The sequence below is a fragment of the Kogia breviceps genome, chromosome 6 (assembly GCF_026419965.1).
Source record: "Kogia breviceps isolate mKogBre1 chromosome 6, mKogBre1 haplotype 1, whole genome shotgun sequence".
In the NCBI taxonomy this organism is placed as follows: Eukaryota; Metazoa; Chordata; class Mammalia; order Artiodactyla; family Physeteridae; genus Kogia; species Kogia breviceps.
Window position 1 is genome coordinate 79682231 of NC_081315.1, and position 19922 is coordinate 79702152.

The window sequence follows — 19922 nt, forward strand, 5'->3', positions numbered from 1 at the left end:
TCCGCCCACCAGTGGGCAGGCACCAGCCTCAGAATCCCTGGCCACTCTGACAAGTGAGCCTGCTCTGGCCTTAGGATCAGCCTCACCTTTCGGCAGATGATTACTGCACAGGGACTGGATGGAGCTTGGACCTACGCAACAGCAAACCTGGTCTAGCCTTGGGAATAGCCTCATACACCAACAGTCACACACCAGCTCCAGGAATACCACAGCCCAGCAGCCAGTGTAACCAGGCCACTCACTTGCCGGCCAGAAACAGCCAGGGACTCAGCTGGATCCTAACCCTGCCCATGAGAATGCCAACACAAGATTTGGGATATCCAGACCCTGCAGATAGCTGTGTCAGGGACAGTGATCCAACACCAACTCTGAGACTCCTGTGCCCTGCAGCCAGAACTCAGGACTTGTGTCTTCCTCCCAGTAGTGAACATAGCCCCAGGACCAGTGACTGGGCACTAGCCCTGATATCACCTGAACTGCAACTCTACCCATAAGTGAACCAGCACTAGATTTGGTGTCTCCCAGAGTTTTTCAGCCAGCTGCCTTATGGTTTTGTCCCAGCAAGCAACACAAACAGCCTCCATACAAGGCAGAGCCTGGCAAGCAGAAGTCTGGGGGCAGCCAAGCCTACCAGACCACCCACAGTAGTCAGCCCACCACAACAGAAGAGCCCAAGCAGTCCACAAAGGGGGTACACCTTGAACATATAGCTCTAGTGGCCAGGGGACAGTGGGCTACTGGGACACATAGGACATCTCCTTCAAAAGGCCACTTCTCCAAGGCCAGGAAATGTAACGAACCTACTACATACATAGCAATAAAAACAGCAAGTTAAGAAAAATGAGGTGACACAAAAACACGATCCAAATGAAGGAACAAGATAAGAACCCAGAAGAAGATCTAAGTGAAGTGGAGATAACCAATTTACTCAAGAAAGAGTTCAAGGTAAGGACTGTAAAAATGATCAAAGACCTCAGGAGAAGAATGGACGACCAGAGCAAGAAATTAGAAGTTTTTAAAAAGAGTTAGTCTCCTAAGAACAACCAAACAGAGATGAGGAATACAATAACTGAAATGAAAATTACACTAAAAGGAAACTACTGTAGACTCAATGATACAGAGGAATGGATCAGAAAACTAAAGGACAGAGTAGTGGGCATCATTGAAGATGAACAGTAAAACAACAGAATAAAATGAAATGAGGAAAGTTGAACAGACCTGTGAACAACAGCAAAAAACAACATTTGCATTATACTGGCCCCAGAAGGAAAAAGGAAAGAGAAAGGGGTGTAGAACATACCTGAAGACATAAAAGCTGAAAACTTCCCTAACCTGGGAAAGTAAACAGACATCCATGTCCAGTAAACACAGTAAGGCCAAAACAGGATAAACCCAAAGAGGACCACACCAAGACTCATTGTAATTAAAATGGCAAAAAAATAAAGATAAAAAGACACTATTAAAAGGAGCAAAAGAAAAGCGGCAAGTTACAAACATAGGAACTTGCATAAAGTTATCAGCAGACTTTTCAGGATAAACTCTATATGCCAGAAGGGAGTGGCATGGTATATTCAAACTCATGATAGGGAAAATCCTATAACCAAAAATACTCTATCCAGAAAGGCTATCCTTCATATTTGATGGAGAGATCTAAAGTTTCTAAAGAAAAACTGAGAGTTCAGCATCGCCAAACCAGCTTTATGATATATCTTAAAGGGGTGATTCTAAGTGAAAAAGAAAAGGCCTCGACTGAATCATAAACATTAGGAAAGGAAAATTACTAAAGGAAAAACCTCATTGGATAAGGCAAATATTCAATAAAGGTAGTAAATCAACCATGTACATAGCTAGTAGGAAGTATGAAAGAAAACACTAACAAAATCATCTATATTCACAATAAGAAGTTAAGGGACACACAAAACAAGTATATGTAAAATATAAGGTCAAATTCAGTAACTGTGGGGGAGGGGAGTAAAAATGCAGGGTTGTTAATGTCCATTTGAAATTAAGAGCTCAGCAACTTAAAATAATCACACACACACACACACACACACACACACATACACACAAAACTGAAAGAAATCCAAACATAATATTAAAGATAGTCCTCACATCACAGATGAAGGGAATAAAAGGGGAAGTAAGGAACACTGAAGAAATTAATTAGGGATTCTAAAAATATCCAGAGAGAAATGAAAATGAACACACAATGATCCAAAACCTACAGGACACAGCCAACGCAGTTCACAGGGGGAAGTTATTGTGATACAAGCTTATTCTTAGGAAACAAGAAAAATATCAAATAAACAACATAACATTACACCTGAAGGAATTAGAAAAAGAAGAAAAACCAAAACTCAAAGCTGTCAGAAAGAAAAATTAAGAAAATAATACCATATGCAATCACACCAAAAAGAATAAGATACCTAGGAACAAACACACCTAAGCAGGTAAAAGACATGTACTCAGAAATCTATCAGCCATTGGTGAAAGAAGTTGAAGGCAACAGAAAAAGATGGAAAATATAGCATGTGCATGGACTGGAAGAATTAATACTGTTAAAATAACCATACTACCAAAGACAATCTACAGATTTAATGCAATCCCTATCAGAATACCAAAGCATTTTCACAGAACTTGAAAAAGTAATTTTAAAATTTGTATAGAAACACAAAGACTCCAAATAGCCAAAACAATCTTGAGAAAGAACAGAGCTGGAGGCATCATGCACCTTGACTTCAGACTATACTACAAAGCTACAGTAATCAAAGAGAATAGTACTGGAGCAAAAACAGACATAAAGATCACTGGAATAGAATACAGATCCCAGAAATAAACCCACAAACTTAAATTAATTGATTTATGACAAAGCAGGCAATATGGAGAAAAAACTGTCTCTTCAATAAGTGGTACTGGGAAAACTGGTCATCTACATGGAAAAGAATAAAATTAGATTATTTTAGCACACCATATATAAAATAAACTCAAAAGTGAATAGAGACCTAAATGTAAGACTAGAAACCATAAAACCCCTAGAGGAAAATATAGAACATTCTTCAACATAAATGATAGCAACAGTTTTAGGTTCAGTCTACTAAGGCAAATGAAACAAAGCCAAAAATAAACAAATGGGACTGCACTAAACTTAAAAGATTTTGCATAGCAAAGGAAACCAAAGGCAATATGAAAAGACAACGTGCTGAAAGAGCAAAAATATTTGCACATGGTAAGAAGATAACACAAAAAGAGGACCAATCAACGGTTAATATCTAAAATATAGAAATAGCACATACAATTCAATATCAAAAAAACACCCAAAATCTTTTTTTTTAAGTGAGAAGACCTAAATAGACATTTTCCAAGGAAAAAATACAGATAGACAGACAGAACTATAAAGATGCTAAACATAGCTAATCGGCAGTAAAATGCAAATCAAAACTATGAGATATATCACCTCAGTCTTGTCAGAATGGCTGTCATCAAAAAGATCACAAATACCAAAGTTAGTGAGGATGTGGAGAAAAGGAAACTCGTGTACACTGTTGATGTGAATGTGAATTAGTGCAGCTACTGTGGAAAGCAGAATGGAGGTTTCACAAAAAACTAAAAATAGAACTACCATAATATCCAGCAATTTCACTCTTGGGTATATATCAGAAGAAAACAAAAACAGTGTTTTTAAAAAATAACTGCACCCCAAAGTTCAAAACAGTGTTATTTGCCATAGCCAAGATATAGAGTCAAACTAAGTGTTCGTCAATAGGTTACTGGAAAAAAAAAAATTTCTATGATGACTTCAACAAAAAATGAAATTTTGCCATTTGCAACAATATGCGTGGACTTGGAGGACATTATGCCTAGTAAAATAAGTCGCAGAGAAAACAAGCCTGGTATGATATCATTTACACGTGGCATCTAAACAACTGAATACAACAACAACAACAAAACAGACTCACAGATTAAAGAACAGACTAGTCGTTACCAGCAGGGAGAGATGGGGAGGAGGAGCAAAATCGTGGTAGGAGATTCTGAGGAATAATCCACTATGTATAAAATAAATAATCTACAATGATGTACTGTATAGCATGGGGAATATAGCCACTCTTTTATAATAAATATAAATGGAGACGAACCTAACATTTATGAATCACTATGTTGTATCTCAGAAACTAATATAATAATGTAAATTAACTAAAGATCAATAAAATATAAAGTAAGAAACAATAAGGGGGAGACAGATTATTAGATAGAAATCAATTAAATAAACACAAGTTTTGGAAATCAAGAAAATAAAAAACAACATGTAAGAAATAACATTGGCATTTAAAGTGGACAATCTATTCATTTAAAATAAATCATTTAAGTGGTAAAAAATGTTACCCATTCTCACAATTTTGTATATCTAGGGTAAATTATTATCTAAAAAATATGTTGCAAATATTCACTCAAAATGAAAGAGAAAATTTGGATTAACCAATTTTAGTGTAGAAATTTAATATCAACGACTCTATCTAAAATTGATTTGAATAAGTTCTGTCAACGTTGAATAAGTTCTGTTAGCCACTTCTAGTTTCTTTGTGATGTAAAATCTTTTAAAGCATAAAAATCAGCCTTTCTACATTATTCCATTAGACATACATAGAAGTTAAAAGAAATGAGAAGACAGAACAATCAACCAACTAAGAAGGTGAATTTACTGAGAAACAGTCATTCTTTCAACCTCTTCCTTTTCTTTTCCTCCTTTTACAGGTCTCTTTCGGTTCCAATCAAGAGAAGTCTTGAGAATTCTGAGAATATTTCTTTAAGGGCTTCAAATAACCATACCTACATCCTCTGCCACAACTACACACACAGGAACAAAAATAAACCTCTGCTATCTACTCATGTAGGAGGGAATTCATGCAAAATCAACTCCTACATGGAGACCAACAGGTGAGTTTTCTACCTGTTCTTTATAATGTCCTTCCATTAGAGTAAATCCCACACATTATGAGGCAGAAGGGGTTATGTGAGATTTTCCTTGAAGTCAAAAAACGTGCATTCATTTCAAGTACCTGGTGATCATAGGGTACAGCCAGGGAAGGTGCCATCCTCCTTGGGGGATGGCGGTGAATGGGCTCCTGCAACCATGCACCTCCTGATGTACAGATTCTGGAGAAACACAAGGCGGTCACACCGCAGTCAGCCTGTCAGGCTGTCGGGCCGCTGGGCAACCTGACCAGCCTGGAAGTACTCCATCAGCTGCTGAAAGCAAAACTCTGTCCCACCTGTGAAGCCAGGCAATTTTGGCCAGAGAGTCAGAGGAGACCGGTAATCAACTCCTCCGCTCTGCTCACCTCCTTGGGGTTACAGCAACCCCATCTCCAAACCCAACTCTGATCCTGGACTGCCAAAGTGGGAGTGCAGGTGGACTCTGCCAGTGCTTCAGCGCCCTCTGGAGGTCGACGGCTCTAAAGCCAACTCTCAGCCCTTCCTACTCCTCCTTCCCTAGTCCTGGGGGCTGCCTTGCCTCCTGCAGCTGCTGACATGATTTCATTTTTATTTTTTCTCCAATTACAATGAAGTTTCCTACAGAGGTTAGGAATCTCTTGAAGAAGGAAGATTTTTTTAGTCAATACACCTTAACCGTGAGAAGCTGGTTTCAAGAAGGAATAGCTCAAGTTTTCTAAATCATAAGAAAAACCAAGTTAAATACGATATTCTGAGCCAGAGATGAAAAAGCAGTTTTTAGCACCGACTCCTCATGTCATATGACTGGGATTTAAATCAATCAGCTGCCACTGGTTTTTAAATCACATGACCCAACTTTGAATCAATCAGCTGCTTACCTCTAACTCATGTGAGGTAGCTTTGAATAGTTAGACATGCAGTGGTATAAAAAGCATGTTCTGGGGCTTCCCTGGTGGCGTGGTGGTTGAGAGTCCTCCTGCCGATGCAGGGGACACGGGTTCGTGCCCTGGGCCGGGAAGATCCCACATCCGTGGAGCGGCTGGGCCCGTGAGCCACGGCCGCTGAGCCTGCACGTCCGGAGCATGTGTTCCACAACGGGAGAGGCCACAACAGTGAGAGGCCCACGTACCGAAAAAAAAAAAAAATGCGAACAATAAATGGAAAAACAACATCTTATAATAAAGTTTTTTTCTTTTAGAATGGACGATTCATTGAATACAGAATAAAGGATTCTCTTCTGGATTTCTTGAACTGTAAACCCATACAATGTCTCCCTTGGCTTGATTGACTTAGTTTTTTTTTTTTTTTTTTTTTTTCGTTGTTGTTGTTAACATCTTTATTGGAGTATAATTGCTTTACCATGTTGTGTTAGCTTCTGCTATATGACAAAGTGAATCAACTATTCGTATACATATATCCCCATATCCCCGCCCTCTTGCGTCTCCCTCCCACCCTCCCTATCCCAAATCTCTAGGTGGCCACAAAGCACCGAGCGGATCTTCCTGTGCTATACGCAGCTGCTTCCCACTAGCATCTATTTCACATTTGGTAGTGTATATATGTCCCTGCCACTCTCTCACTTCGTCCCAGCTTACCCTTCCCCCTCCCAGTGTCCTCAATTCCGTTCTCTACATCTGCATCTTTATTCCTCTGCAGCGACTCCTGCTAGGGATGGATTCATCCTTTTATGCTCAGGGGATATACCCTAGTTTGAATATGATTTGAGTTTGATCCTGTGAACTATCAGAACTTCCCACGGGAGATAAATGAGGAGATTCTGGCCTTTATTAGTACACACAGTGAACACGGGTGTCCTGGCTGTACTTGCCAACACTATTTTACCCACCTATTTTTATCCACCTTTCTCCCTGTGAGTACCTTTGACCAACCCTGAGCTCAGACCCCGGACTTATTAGAGTGACTTTTTCAGTCTTTCTTTAAAAATGGACAGGTAATAAAATGAATTTAACCTAGAAGCAGCAGCTCAGTAACGGAAATAAAATCACCAGAAGTTATCTAACCATAAGCACAGCCATCCAGGGCTCTGTCTTATCTGCTGGGTCATAAGAATGGTACCTTCCTAAATTTGAAGGGCATCTAATCAAATAAGAAAAGGTGTTGCTCACCTCTGGCTCTTGGAGGGATTGCTAGGCAGTCTACCCAGTGTATACTAACTGCAAAACAATGTCATGATTTTGGAACACCTATGTTCCAGGAAAGCTTTTGGGGGTGCATGAGGAAGTTTTATTTATTTTTCTGACATGAAGCAAAAAATAAATCAACAACCTCTTTGTGCACAGGGCTTCTTAAGAGGGCAGCAGAGGGAAGGAATGGGAAGAAAAGACGATCTCCTCTGAACTGAATGTCGTTTTTCCAAAAGAGTAGGATTTAGTCTCAGTTTAAGGAGAACACTTTTAAATAGCTGGGACAGCTCCAACCTGCAGTTTAGGGAACGAGTGCTTCAAAAGAACAGTGCTTTTAAAGTCCTGGAAAGGCAGCAAGAGGATGAAGAGTGGTTTTGCATACTTTTGAACACAGGAGTAAAGAAGCAGAGGCATCTCTGACTAAAAGGCCCTGAGATCCTATGGCATCAATGGGTCAGTTGAAGGGGGCAGGGGGCGTGGGGGGCGAAATTTCTCTCTCAACATCTCCCAGGGCAGCCACCCCTCCCTACCCCACCCCTCTAGTCCCTTCACACTTCCTCCCTCCACTGTTCAGTCCCCGGGGACAGCACTTCTTAAGCTGGAGCACTCAGACACCATCTCTGCAGTCTGGATTCTTCCTGGAGCCTGGCACGTTCTGGGACAGGAAGGCAGCTCTGCAAGGCCGCTGGGGTGCAGTCGGACCTGGAGGCCTGGAGGGGAACTGGAGCCCTGAAGCCCACCCACGTCCTTGAAGCCGGGGGAGGAACACATCCTCCTAACAGTACTGCTCAGGGCTCAGCGGGCTCCCCACCCGACCGTGATCCATACTCACTTGAGGCAGCAAGGACTGCCTCTAACTTGCCCCCTCAATTCTGCCTTAAGTGTCCTCGCACATGTGTGAGAGCACAGGCCCCGGATCTTTTTAGTCGCTGAGGCCAGTGCTGCCTGTCCCTCCAGTCCCATCCCCCGGCCCCTCCCTCTGGGACTGTATCTAACAGAAGGAAGAGCACAGAGGAATTGGCTGAATCAAGGGACCTGGGAGCCTGGGTATGAGTTTGAAGACCGAGAACCTAAGGTGCAATTACATATTATTGGAAACTCCTGTGGGGTGTGTGGCGGGAGGTTAGGAGGTTGAGAGGCTGAGTCGACATGGTGAGTCCAGCCCCAGGACACCACACAGCCCCTCCCCCTTTCCCTGCCATCAGACAAAGGGTGCCGCAACTCCAGCCGGGACTCTGCACTTCCCCCTCCCTGATTCTCCTCCAGAAGAGCAGATGGCCCCCCTCTGAGGGCAGGGGAAGACAACGGACCAAGTCCTCCTGCACTAAGGCGCTACTGGAGCTCTTCCTGAGCAGCAGTGCTGGCTTGGAGTGAACCCGTGCACCGCCAAAGTTGGTCTCATCCTGCAGCTGAGGGACGCAGGCTTTAAGTCAGCTGCCCTGGCTTTACATCAATCAGCCCCTCCTTTAAGTCAGGTGACCCAACTTTAAATCACTGTGTGCCGCTCAAGCCTGCGACTTCAAAAGTTGGGAACCTCACTTTGATCCCAGCACCTAACATAGCTGAATGCACACTCTAGTCACCCCCAAGCCTGGCTTAGAGGCAGGATATAAGGTAAGGGGATGGGCGTACACACATAGTGATGAGGGTGTACTTCATGTACCAGAAGGGTCTAGGCACTCTGGGGTACAGCAAGCAGTGCAGGACGCAGCTGCTCCCTGGCAAAGCTGGTGATGCACAGGGAGAGCAGGCACAGCCAGGCATGCACGGGTTCCAGGACGGGAGCTGGGGCACAGCCAGCCGAGAGGCTGTGAAAGTGGAGGATCTAAGCCTTCTTGAGAAAGGCAGACACAGATGATGGATGAGAAACAAAGATCTGATGAAACATGGGTTTGAACAACACATGCTGCTCTTGAAATTGGGGTGGGGGCACCCCAGATTTGAATCCTCTTACTCCCCAGTTGCTAGTGCTTTGGCATTTGCCCAGTTACTTAAAAATGTGACTGATAATATCTAACCCATAGAATATTGCATTTCTAGTGGTTTTGCGTGTTTATGTTTCTATAGTGGAATAACCTTTTCTACAAGAAAAATGTATATTTTCTGAAATAACTTAAAACCCCTTTTTAAAAAGAACTATATTGGACTTCCCTGGTGGTGCAGTGGTTAAGAATCTGCCTGCCAATGCAGGGGACATGGGCTCGAGCCCTGGTCAGGGAAGATCCCACATGCCGCGGATCAGCTAAGCCCATGCGTCACAACTACTGAGGCCTGCGCCTAGAGCCAGTGCTCCACAACAAGCGCAATAAGAGAAGCTACTGCAATGAGAAGCCCGTGCACTGCAACAAAGAGTAGCCCCCACTTGCTGCAACTAGAGAAAGCACACGCGCAGCAACGAAGACAAAACACAGCCAAAAATAAATAAATAAATATGTTTAAAAGTACTATATCCTTCTCTACATGTTCTCTGGGAAGAAGAGAGAGAAGGAGTGGGAGAGTGAGAAAGACCAAAACTTAGTGCACATCCCTGATGCAGGTGCTCTACTGGCTCAGATAGTTTTATCCCCATTTTTACAAAGGAGGAAATAATCTCAGAGAGGTTTAGTAATTTTCCCAAAGTCAAACAGCTAATGAGTGGCAGAACCAGGATCTGAACCAAGTCTGTTACCTTAAAGCCTAAGCCCTCATCCCAACAAAACTCAATTAATATTTACATTATCAAATTACATTGCAACCTGGGGAGTTCTTGGCACAATCCTGAATAAGAGTGAGAAAGAAACAGCATTGTTCATACAGTTAACCAAAATTTTTGGATCAGCTGCTAGATGCCTGGCCCTGTTTGGCGTTCAGCAGTGATCAAGACAGGAAGAGTCCAGCTTTCATGAACCATGTAGTGGGGAGGAGAGATGGGTGCAACTTGGGCGAGGGATTTCACCTTGCTGGGACACTGGTTTCTCATCTGGAAAATGGGATGGGGTGTTTTTCATTTTCTGGGATTGTCTAGCCCTCACATTCTCTGATTCCATAAGAAGCACTTATTTCCTGTTTCTTTAAAATTCAATCAGGCCATGAGCTGTGATGAATGTCGTTAGCTGCTCCCCAAATCACTCTATTTCCACCCATTTCCTGTGATCAGGTCTTTCCGGAAACATGCCTCATAATCAGTCAAGTCACAGAAGCTAAGGGGCACCCAGCCGAAGAATTTCAGCCCTGGCTTCTCAGGAGCTCTGCGGTCTATCTAGCCAGGTACACATAACTCACCTGGAACAAGATGGCCATGCCTAGTTTCGCATCTACATGATCTCAGGCACAAACCTCCTTGTTTTTCCATTTTGTCTTTAAGTTACCTGTTGAAACAACTGCACAAATATGAAAAACATATAAAATCAGGCATCCTCTGCCCACAGTGCCTACTAATACATGATTTTCTGCCACTTTAATGATAAAGAGAGAACATTTCAGTATTCCGCTGCCCTTATTATTTTTCATTTTTGTTGATATTTGTACTGAATACATCTTTCAATATTTTAACAACGGAACATTTATTGAGGTTGTTCCACACACAGCCTTTACTGGTAAGGGTTTTGTTGTTATATTTCTATTATGTTTCCTTTAAAACTCGTTATCCTGTTTAAATGGATTGTCAATTTTATAGGCATTTATCATATGATATTGATGAAATTAATGCACAGAGGGCAGTAGTACAAGTTGATTGGACTTGAGAGCCTCTATTAGCACAGTTAAGTATAAATTTAATCTATATGTAAACCGAAGTACATGCTAAGTGAGATTTTCCGACTCTTTCACTGTCTGCCCCTCAAGCCGTTGAGAAATGGAGTATTTCTTGCTATCTCAGTAAACAAAGGATGTCACAGTCATCAGCACTTGCAGCGCTCCAATGTGAGCCGGCCAGCCCTGAGGAACGCAGGATATGCAAATACAGAATGCTGGCCCCAGAAAGCTGAGGTGCATATCAAAGGAAGGGTCTCAGTGAGCCCAGAGTCTGGCATCTTCCTATACAAAGAAAAGCGCTACATTCCTCACATTGGAGAGCTGGTTTTCCTTAGCTAACAATCACCTTTAGATGTTCCCCATCACCTGTGCCAGTCTCCCGCTCTGTCCCCTCCCCCCGTACTTTAGCTCAGGGAGGAGGGAGCGCAGAGGGGCTCAGCTGAATAAGAGGTCTGCAGCCTTGGGAGGAGTTTTCGGCCGATTTACCCGCAGTCAGGAGGAGGGGCGCTGACGGTGCGGCCGGACCCTGCGCCTTCCTTTCCCCGTTTCCCCTCAGGCCGCGAGCCAGGCGGAGGGCAGGGGCGAGAGGACGGACCGAAGTTCCCCGGGACGAGACGCTGGAGGCCGCTCGTTCTGCACAGCAGCGGCGGGGGGCAGCTAACCCCTGCCCCTCAGAACCTGCTCTTCCGCTGCCGCCCTGACACCGGACCAGGCAGAGGGTCGGCGCCCACTTACCCGGCTCGCCGTCCCCACGACTGTCGCGGCTTCGGCCGCCGGGGCCCCTCCGCAGCCAGCAGCCTAAGTGAGGCCGCCTCCCCTCGGGCCCTGGGGCAGTTCCATGACGGCAGAGGGAAAAGATCCCGAGCCTGGAGTTCCAGCTCTGCGGAAACGCGGGTTCCGTTCTGGGCGCAGCGGGTGGGACCGCTCTGCCCCGAGGCCTCCTGGGAGGGGGCGGGGCGCCGGGGGAGGAGCCGCCAGGAGCGCAGGGCGCCGTCGGGGGTCCTGGAGGGGCGGCCCGGCCTGGGGGCCCCGCCCACTGTGGCCTCAGCCCAGGCCTTTTTCCTGGAATCCTACACAAAAAAGTCAGAAAGATACACGGTCTATAGTAAATTCACAAATGATTGTTGCTGCTGTGCTTACTATTCTATAAACATGTAAAATCCATAAAACACTTTAAGTTAAAAGTTAACTATGAATTTTTACCTTTCCTTATTATGTCTCTGCTATTCACAATTGTCGTTAATGAAACAGAGACTGTGGCATCACTAGTTAAAAAGGAGTTTGTTAAAAAAAATAGAACTGAGGCCCACCGGCCCTACTGTATCAGAATCTGCAATTTTACAGTCTCTCCAGTGTACTTGTGGACCCATGAATAGTTGAAAGGTACATTTCTACCTCGACATGTCTTTTCTGTCTGAGAAATACACACATTTTATCCAGTTAGATATACATAAAACACTCAAAAATGCATATGCCTGTGTTGAAACCATCATTTTATCATTTCTTTTCAGGATAAGTATAATCTCTATACTGGTATTGTGGATCACATGCCATACTCTTTTCTTTTAGTTAGAAATAAGATAGAGAAACTTACTTTATAAATGTATATATATATATATATACATTATATATATATATTAGTGGATAATTAAAGACACTTTTCTAAATTAAAACCAGTTCTCTTAACTTGCTGTTTTCTTCTTGGGTCACATTATGAACTCTTCCCGTAGCCACATGGTATGTGTACTTTTAATTTCAGGGACTGCTGACATTCCAATATGTGCCCATACATTTCTCTCAAGAGGACTGGGAATGCCTGGACCAAGATCAGTGGGAATTGTACAGGGGTGTGATGTTAGAGAAGTATAGGAACCTGCTCTCCTTGGGGGAGGATACCTTCCTTCCAGAATTCCTTATCCACCCACAGGGTTTAGAGTCCTTCATTTGCAGAATGTCTCCTGGAATCTTCTGCTTCCTACAATAGGGTTTCAGACTGCAACTTTTCAGGAAAGTTTGGGAGTTTTGGGGTATAAATTATCTTACTCTTTAAATTTGCAGCCTCCCTTTTCATATACTTTGTAACTGCTTGGGATGTGTCTATATGAACGGTGTACTATATGCTTCTGTTATAGTCCTTACAATATTTTATTGTCTTCTTTTCTGTAACAATTTTCCATGGATTCTTTGGGCTTAAGGTATATTAAAAGGGAGACTGCGATTCTGGGACTTCCCTGGTGATGCAGTAGTTAAGAATTCGCCTGCCAATGCAGGGGACACAGGTTCGAACCCCTGTCCGTGAAGATACCACGTGCCATGGAGCAACTAAGCCAGTGGGCCACAACAACTGAGCCTGCACGCCACAACTACTGAAGCCGGTGTGCCTTGAGTCCGTGCGCCATTTATTTTTTGGAGACTAAAACCACCTCAATGATTAAAATTTAGACCAGCTAGTCAAATGCTTTATCACCTGTTCTTCTAAAACACTGATCAACGGAACAAGTTTTACTAGGGATAACATGTGTAATTGTATTCTGGAGTTCATATTGGCAATATGGTTTATGACCTTGATGCTGGATCACGACATGTCAGTGGTATAACTGCTATTAATTGTCTGTTTGTTCATTGATTAAAGTCTCACGTGATCTGAGTTCAGACTGGAGTCATCCTGGTTGGTTTCTGTCTATTGCAGATTTCTTCCAGTATGAAAGGACAAGAGCAATATGACTTACTTTACAAAATGTCTTCAAACTAAATGATGATATAATCTACATTCAATTAATTTATACATACCCTACTGTAGAACAGGGTTTGTTACGGTGGCAGAGCCCGGTAATTATGTAAAACTGAAACCTTTATCTGCACTGGTTCAAGTCCTTGTCGTAAGAATATGTTTATAATCAACATTCTTTCACAATTTACCCAATTTAATTCACCGTAGCATGCCTCATATTAACTAAATGGAAAATCCTAGGCTATATACAAATCCAGAAAGGGCCAACAATCATCAGACCCCATGGATTATTACAAACCATTGCTGAGGCATTCAAATTACTAATTAAAGAACCACTATGTCCGTCAACATCATCAATTTATATATTATTGCCCAAATGCTAGCCTTAATCCTGGCTCTCACAACATGATTTCCTCTTCCCATATCTTATCCACTAATTCATATAAATGTAGGCATACTATTTATATTAGCCATATCACACCTAGCCATTTATTCCATCCTCTGATCTGGATGAGCTTCAGATTCAAAATACTCACTCACTGGAGCCCTAGGGACAGTAGAACATACAATCACATATGAAGTAATGTACCAGTTATTCTATTTTCAGTCTTACTGATAAATGGATCATTTACACTTTCAACAGTAATTATTACACAAAACCACCCATGACTAATTTTCTCCTGACCGCTACCCAGAATTTGATTATCTCCGCAGGAGCAGAAATCCAATGAAATCCCACTTGATTTAACAGAAGTAGAATCAAAACCTGTAATTGTCTTCAATGTAGATGATGTAACAGGCCCACTCACTCCATCCTTCTGAGAGAATATGTCAATTTCCTTATAATAAACATTTCCACAACAATCTATTTTTAGGAGTATTCGACAATCCCTAAGTGCCAGAATTATATACAGCCCAAGTCATCATTAAAACACAGCTAACAATCTCCTTTTTATGAATTCAAGCATCCTACCCACAATTTTGATATGATCAACGTCTACAACTCTTATAAAAAGATATTTTAGGGCTTCCCTGGTGGCGCAGTGGCTGAGAGTCCGCCTGCCGATGCAGGGGACACGGGTTCGTGCCCCGGTCCGGGAAGATCCCACATGCCGCGGAGTGGCTGGGCCCGTGAGCCATGGCCGCTGAGTCTGTGCGTCCGGAGCCTGTGCTCCGCAACGGGAGAGGCCACAACAGTGAGAGGCCCCAGTATCGCAAAAAAAAAAAAAAAAAAAAAAAGATATTTTACTACTAACATTAGCCCTATGCATATGAGAGTTTTCACTACCTGTCTCATACCAGGCAACCCACCACAAACTTAAGAAATATGTCTGACAAAAGAGTTATTTGATAAAGTAAATCATAGAGGTTTCAATGCTCTTATTCCTGGAACTGAATTCTTCTAAGAATTTTACATTCTCATTACATTACACCACATGCTATATACTAAGGTTCACTAAGTAAGCTTCAGGCCCACACCTCCAAAATGTTTTCGTATATCTTTCCTGTACTAATAAACTCTCATTGTTTGTACTATCATTCTACTGACCATTATCTCAGGAAATATAATTGTATAACAAGCTCACACTGGTTAATGGTATCCCCATTCTAATAAAAAACATGAACCCATAAGCTACAGCAGCATCCAACAAATATTTCCTAAAACATTCCAACACATCAATACTACTTATAATGGCTATTATCATTAATGTAATATACTCTTGTCAAAGAACACAATGAATAACAAAAATCTTTAATCCAGCAGCATCCACCCTCATGACAATCGCCCTTGTCACAAAAGTAGGACTTTCCCCATTTCACTTCTGAGGGCTTGAAGTCACACAAGGCATCCCATGAACAGCAGGCTTGATGCGATTAACATGACAAAAGTGCACCCCTATCAGTTTTATACCACATGTCACCATCCATCAACCTAAATATACTATTAATCATAGTGATATTATAAATCATGGCTGGAGGCTGAGGCAGACTTAGCCATACTCACCTGGAAAAAATTACACCTTCCTCATCAATTGCCCATATAGGATGAATAACAGCTATTATAATGTATATTCAGATTTTAACAATCCTAAACATACTAATTTATAACATAACAACACTATTTTCTTCTTATTTATGCCCAGAGCATGTACTACAAGAGTATCATTATCACACACATGAGATAAAACACCTCCCATCACAATCCTTTTCCTCACCATTATAGTATCATTAGGACATAGTCCATCACTATCAGGGTTTTTACCCAAATGAATACTTATCCAAGAGATAACAAAAATGATAACATCATTCTACCAACACTAATAGCCATCATGGCAGTCCTCAGCATATCTTTCTACTTGCAGCTAACATACTCCACATCACTAACTGTATTCCCTTCAAGAAACAACACAAAAACAAAGCACTTCAAACATTCAAAGAAATAACCTTCCTATCATTACCAATCATAATATCCACACAATTACTACACATAACACCCATTCTATCAGTGCTGGACTAGGAATTTAGGTTAGTTCAGACCAAGAGCTTTCATAACCTGAAACAAGTAAAATTTACTTAATTCCTAAAAATAAGGATTGCAAGACTTCATCCTACATCAATTGAATGTAAAGCAAACATTGTAATTAAGCCAAATCATTACAAGATTGATGAGTTTTAACCCCAGAAAACTTTAGTTAACAGGCAAATCCTCTAGTCAACTGGCTTCAGTCTGCTTCTCCTTCATATGAAAAAGAAAAAAAGAGAAAAAAGACAGGAAAATCTCTGGCAGAATTGAAGCTGCTTCTCTGAAATTACAATTCAATTTGTTGATTCACCACAAGGTTTGCAAGAAAGAGGGCTCAATCTCTGTCTTTAGATTTACAGTCGAATGTTAACTCAGTCCTTTTACCTCTGTTCATACACTGCTGCTTATTTTCAACAAATCACAAAGATACCGGAATTCTATATTTACAATCTGGTGCTTGAGTGGGAGTAGCAGGCAGCAGCTTAAACATATTAATCCAGGCTGAGCTATGCTAACCTGGAGCGCTACTTGGAGATGCCCGAATCTGTAAGGTGGTCATAACAATCCCTGCACTTGTAAAAATATTCTTTGTAGTTGTACCCATTATATTGCAGGGTTTGAAAATTCACTTGGGCCACTAATAACTCGGACACCTGGGGTAGCATTTCCACAAATAAATCATGTAAACTTTTGACTACTTCCCCCATCATTCTTACTCCTACTCATATCACCAATAGTAGAAGCTGGTTCTGGTACCAGTGGGCCGTGTATTCAGCTCTAGCCTGCAATCTGGCCCATGCAGGAGCCTCTGTCTACCTAACCATTTCCTCCTTACATTTAGCAGGTGTCTCTTCAATTCTTGGTATTATTACTTTTATTACTATAGTCTTTAATACAAAACCAGCAGTCATATCCCAATACCAAACACCATTATTTGTTTAATCTTCCCCAACTATACACATATTATTATAATTACCACTCTCAGTCAGAGCAGCCAGAATTGCCATACTCTTAAAAGATAGAAATCTCAACAGTACTTTCTTTGACCCTGCAGGAGGAGACCGAATCCTATAGCAACACCCCTTTTGATTCTTTGGTCACCCTGAAGTTTGTATTCATGGCCTACCAGGGTTTGTTATAGACTCACATATCATTACATACTATTTAGGACACAAAGTGCCTTTCAGCTATTTGGGAATAGTATGAGTCATGTCCACTGACTTTTTAGGATTTCTCTTGTGGGCTCATCATATGTTTACCATAGGGATAGCTCTCGACTCAGGAGCTTACTTTGCATCAGCTACTGTAATTAATTCTGTCCCTACAGGAGTAAAAGTATCTAGTTGATTAGCAACTCTTTTTTTAATTTTTCTTTAAAAATTTTTTTTTTCTTTTGGCTGTGCTGGGTCTTGGTTGCTGCACGTGGGCTTTCTCTTGTTGCGGTGAGCAGCAGCTACTCTTCGTTCCGTTGCAAGGCCTTTTCATTTCAGTGGCTTCTCTTGTTGCAGAGCACGGGCTCTGGCACGTGGGCTCAGTAGTTGTGGCTCATTGGCTCTAGAGGGCAGGCTCAGTAGTTGTGGTGCACAGGCTTTTTGCTCTGCGGCATGTGGAATCTTCCCAGAACGGGAATCGAACCTGTTTCCCCTGAAGTGGCAGGCCAATTCTTAACCACCACGACGTCACCAGGGAAGTCCCTGATTAGCAACTCTTCACGGAGGTAATATTATATGACCTCCCACTATATTATGAGTTTTAGGCTTTATTTTCCTTTCTACAGTAGGTGGTTTGACAGGAATCATCTTAGCCAACTGATCCCCGGACATTGTCCTTCAGGATACATACTATGTAGTAACACACTTACATGACGTAGTGTCCATGGGAGCAGGCTTAACTATTATAGGAGTTTTCCTACACAGATTCCCACTATTGTCAGCTTATACACTTAACTCAGCAGTAACAAAAACTCACTTCACAGGTATATTTGTAGTAGTAAATATGACTTCCTGCAGCACTTTCTTGGCATCTCAGGGATGTCACTACATTAGTCTGAGTACCCTGAGGCACACACAACATGAAATATTTTGTCTTAAGGCTCATTCATCTCAGTAGCAGCAGTAATGCTAATAATCTTCATACTGTGGAAAACATTTGTGTCCAGACAAGAAGTCTCAGCACTGGAAACTGCTACTACTAACCTAGAATGGTTGCACAGATGTCCTCCACCATATCCTATGTTTGAAGATCCTACCTATGTAAATGCAAAATAAGGAAGGACTCAAGTCCTTTTAAAGCAGTTTTAAGCCAACACCAAAATAATTATGTCTTTCTCAATAAATGAGATAAAAGTAAAAAGTGATGTAGCTTTGTCAAAGTTAAATTATAGGCTAAAATAATGTATATCATGAAGGCATATCAATTTCATCTAGGCTCTCAATATACAACATCACCGATTATGGAAGAACTTTTACATTTTCATCACACATAATAATAGTGATTTTTAAAAGGAGTTCTCTAGTCCTCTATATTATTTCACAAATATTGACAACTAAACTAACTCATATACATACAATAGATGCACAGGTAGAGAAAATGTGAACAATTTACCAGCCATTATTGTAATCTTAATTGCCCTATCATCATTGTGAATCCTTTACATGATACATGAAATCAGTAACTCTCCCCAAATCATAAAAACTATGGGTCAGTAATGATATGAAGCTACAAATATACAGATTATGAAGATTTAAATGTTGACTCCTCTGTAATCCCCACATCAGAGCTAAAACCAGGAGAATAATGACTAATAGAAGTCAACAACCTATCAGTATAGAGATAGTCATTGAATATTAGTTTCATCTGAAATTGTTGTACACTCCTGAGCTGTTCCTTCTTAGGCCTAAAAAGAGCTGCTATACCAGGACGCCTAAATTAAAGAATCTTAATACCTACTGGACCAGGCCTATGCTGTGGACAGTGATCAGTAGAGGTCGTTTTCCTGCGTTCAAAGATAGGACAGAGGGATATGGGGTGAATCTGGAGCCCTTGGGGATGCACTCTCCAAGCTCCAGGATAGAAATGGGGCATCTGGGGTCCCAGGCCACCCACCACACCCTCCCGAGCAGCATCTTGGCAACATTCCCTGTCAGTGTGATGAGGCAGCCCTAGCAATTGTCACGTCCCAATGCTGTGTCCTATGTGGGCCCCATGCTCTTGGGACCACACCCACACTCTTCAGGTCCGTGCTACAGGCTACTTCGTGCCTCAGGAGTACAGACCACACTGCAAGCAGTTCCCTCCCCAACCAGCAGGAGGAGGGGAGGAGGGCAGGGGCACCAGGGGGATCTCACTCAGACAACAACACCCAGGGGTGCCAGCGGGGACAGTGATGATGCAGATGAGGCACAGACCAAGAGATGCGACCAGAGGACACAAAAGGCAGCTGGTCAGGTCCTGGCTCAACTGCAACACAGACACCTTTGTCCCTCATATACCCCCTTCCTCATACACATCCTCCTTAAATGCAGATTCTTCAGATGCAAACAGGCAGAGCTTCAGACTGAAAGTCAGCTCTTCCAAAATGACCCGTCAGCAAACACTGCAGGATTCCACTCCAGTGGGTGCCCTGGAGTCGACCACTGAGGGACTGAAGTGGATATTAGGGCCAGGTGCAGTGGGAAGGAATGGGCAGTGAGACTTTCATGGTTGTGGAATTTTGGTTCTGCAAGATGAAAAGTTCTAGGCATGGTGGTGAGGGCTCCATGAGAAAGTGAATAGATTTGATGCCTCAGAAACGTTCACTTAAAATGGTGATGACGGTAAAAGGTATGTGACGTGTGTTTTA

The 19922-nt window shown here is 42.3% G+C and overlaps 1 pseudogene; it reads left to right on the top strand.

The window, feature by feature from the left end:
- The first annotated feature begins 18482 nt into the window (after positions 1–18482).
- LOC136794380 (cytochrome c oxidase subunit 2-like) lies at positions 18483–19013 on the top strand (annotated as a pseudogene).
- The last annotated feature ends 909 nt before the right edge of the window (positions 19014–19922 follow it).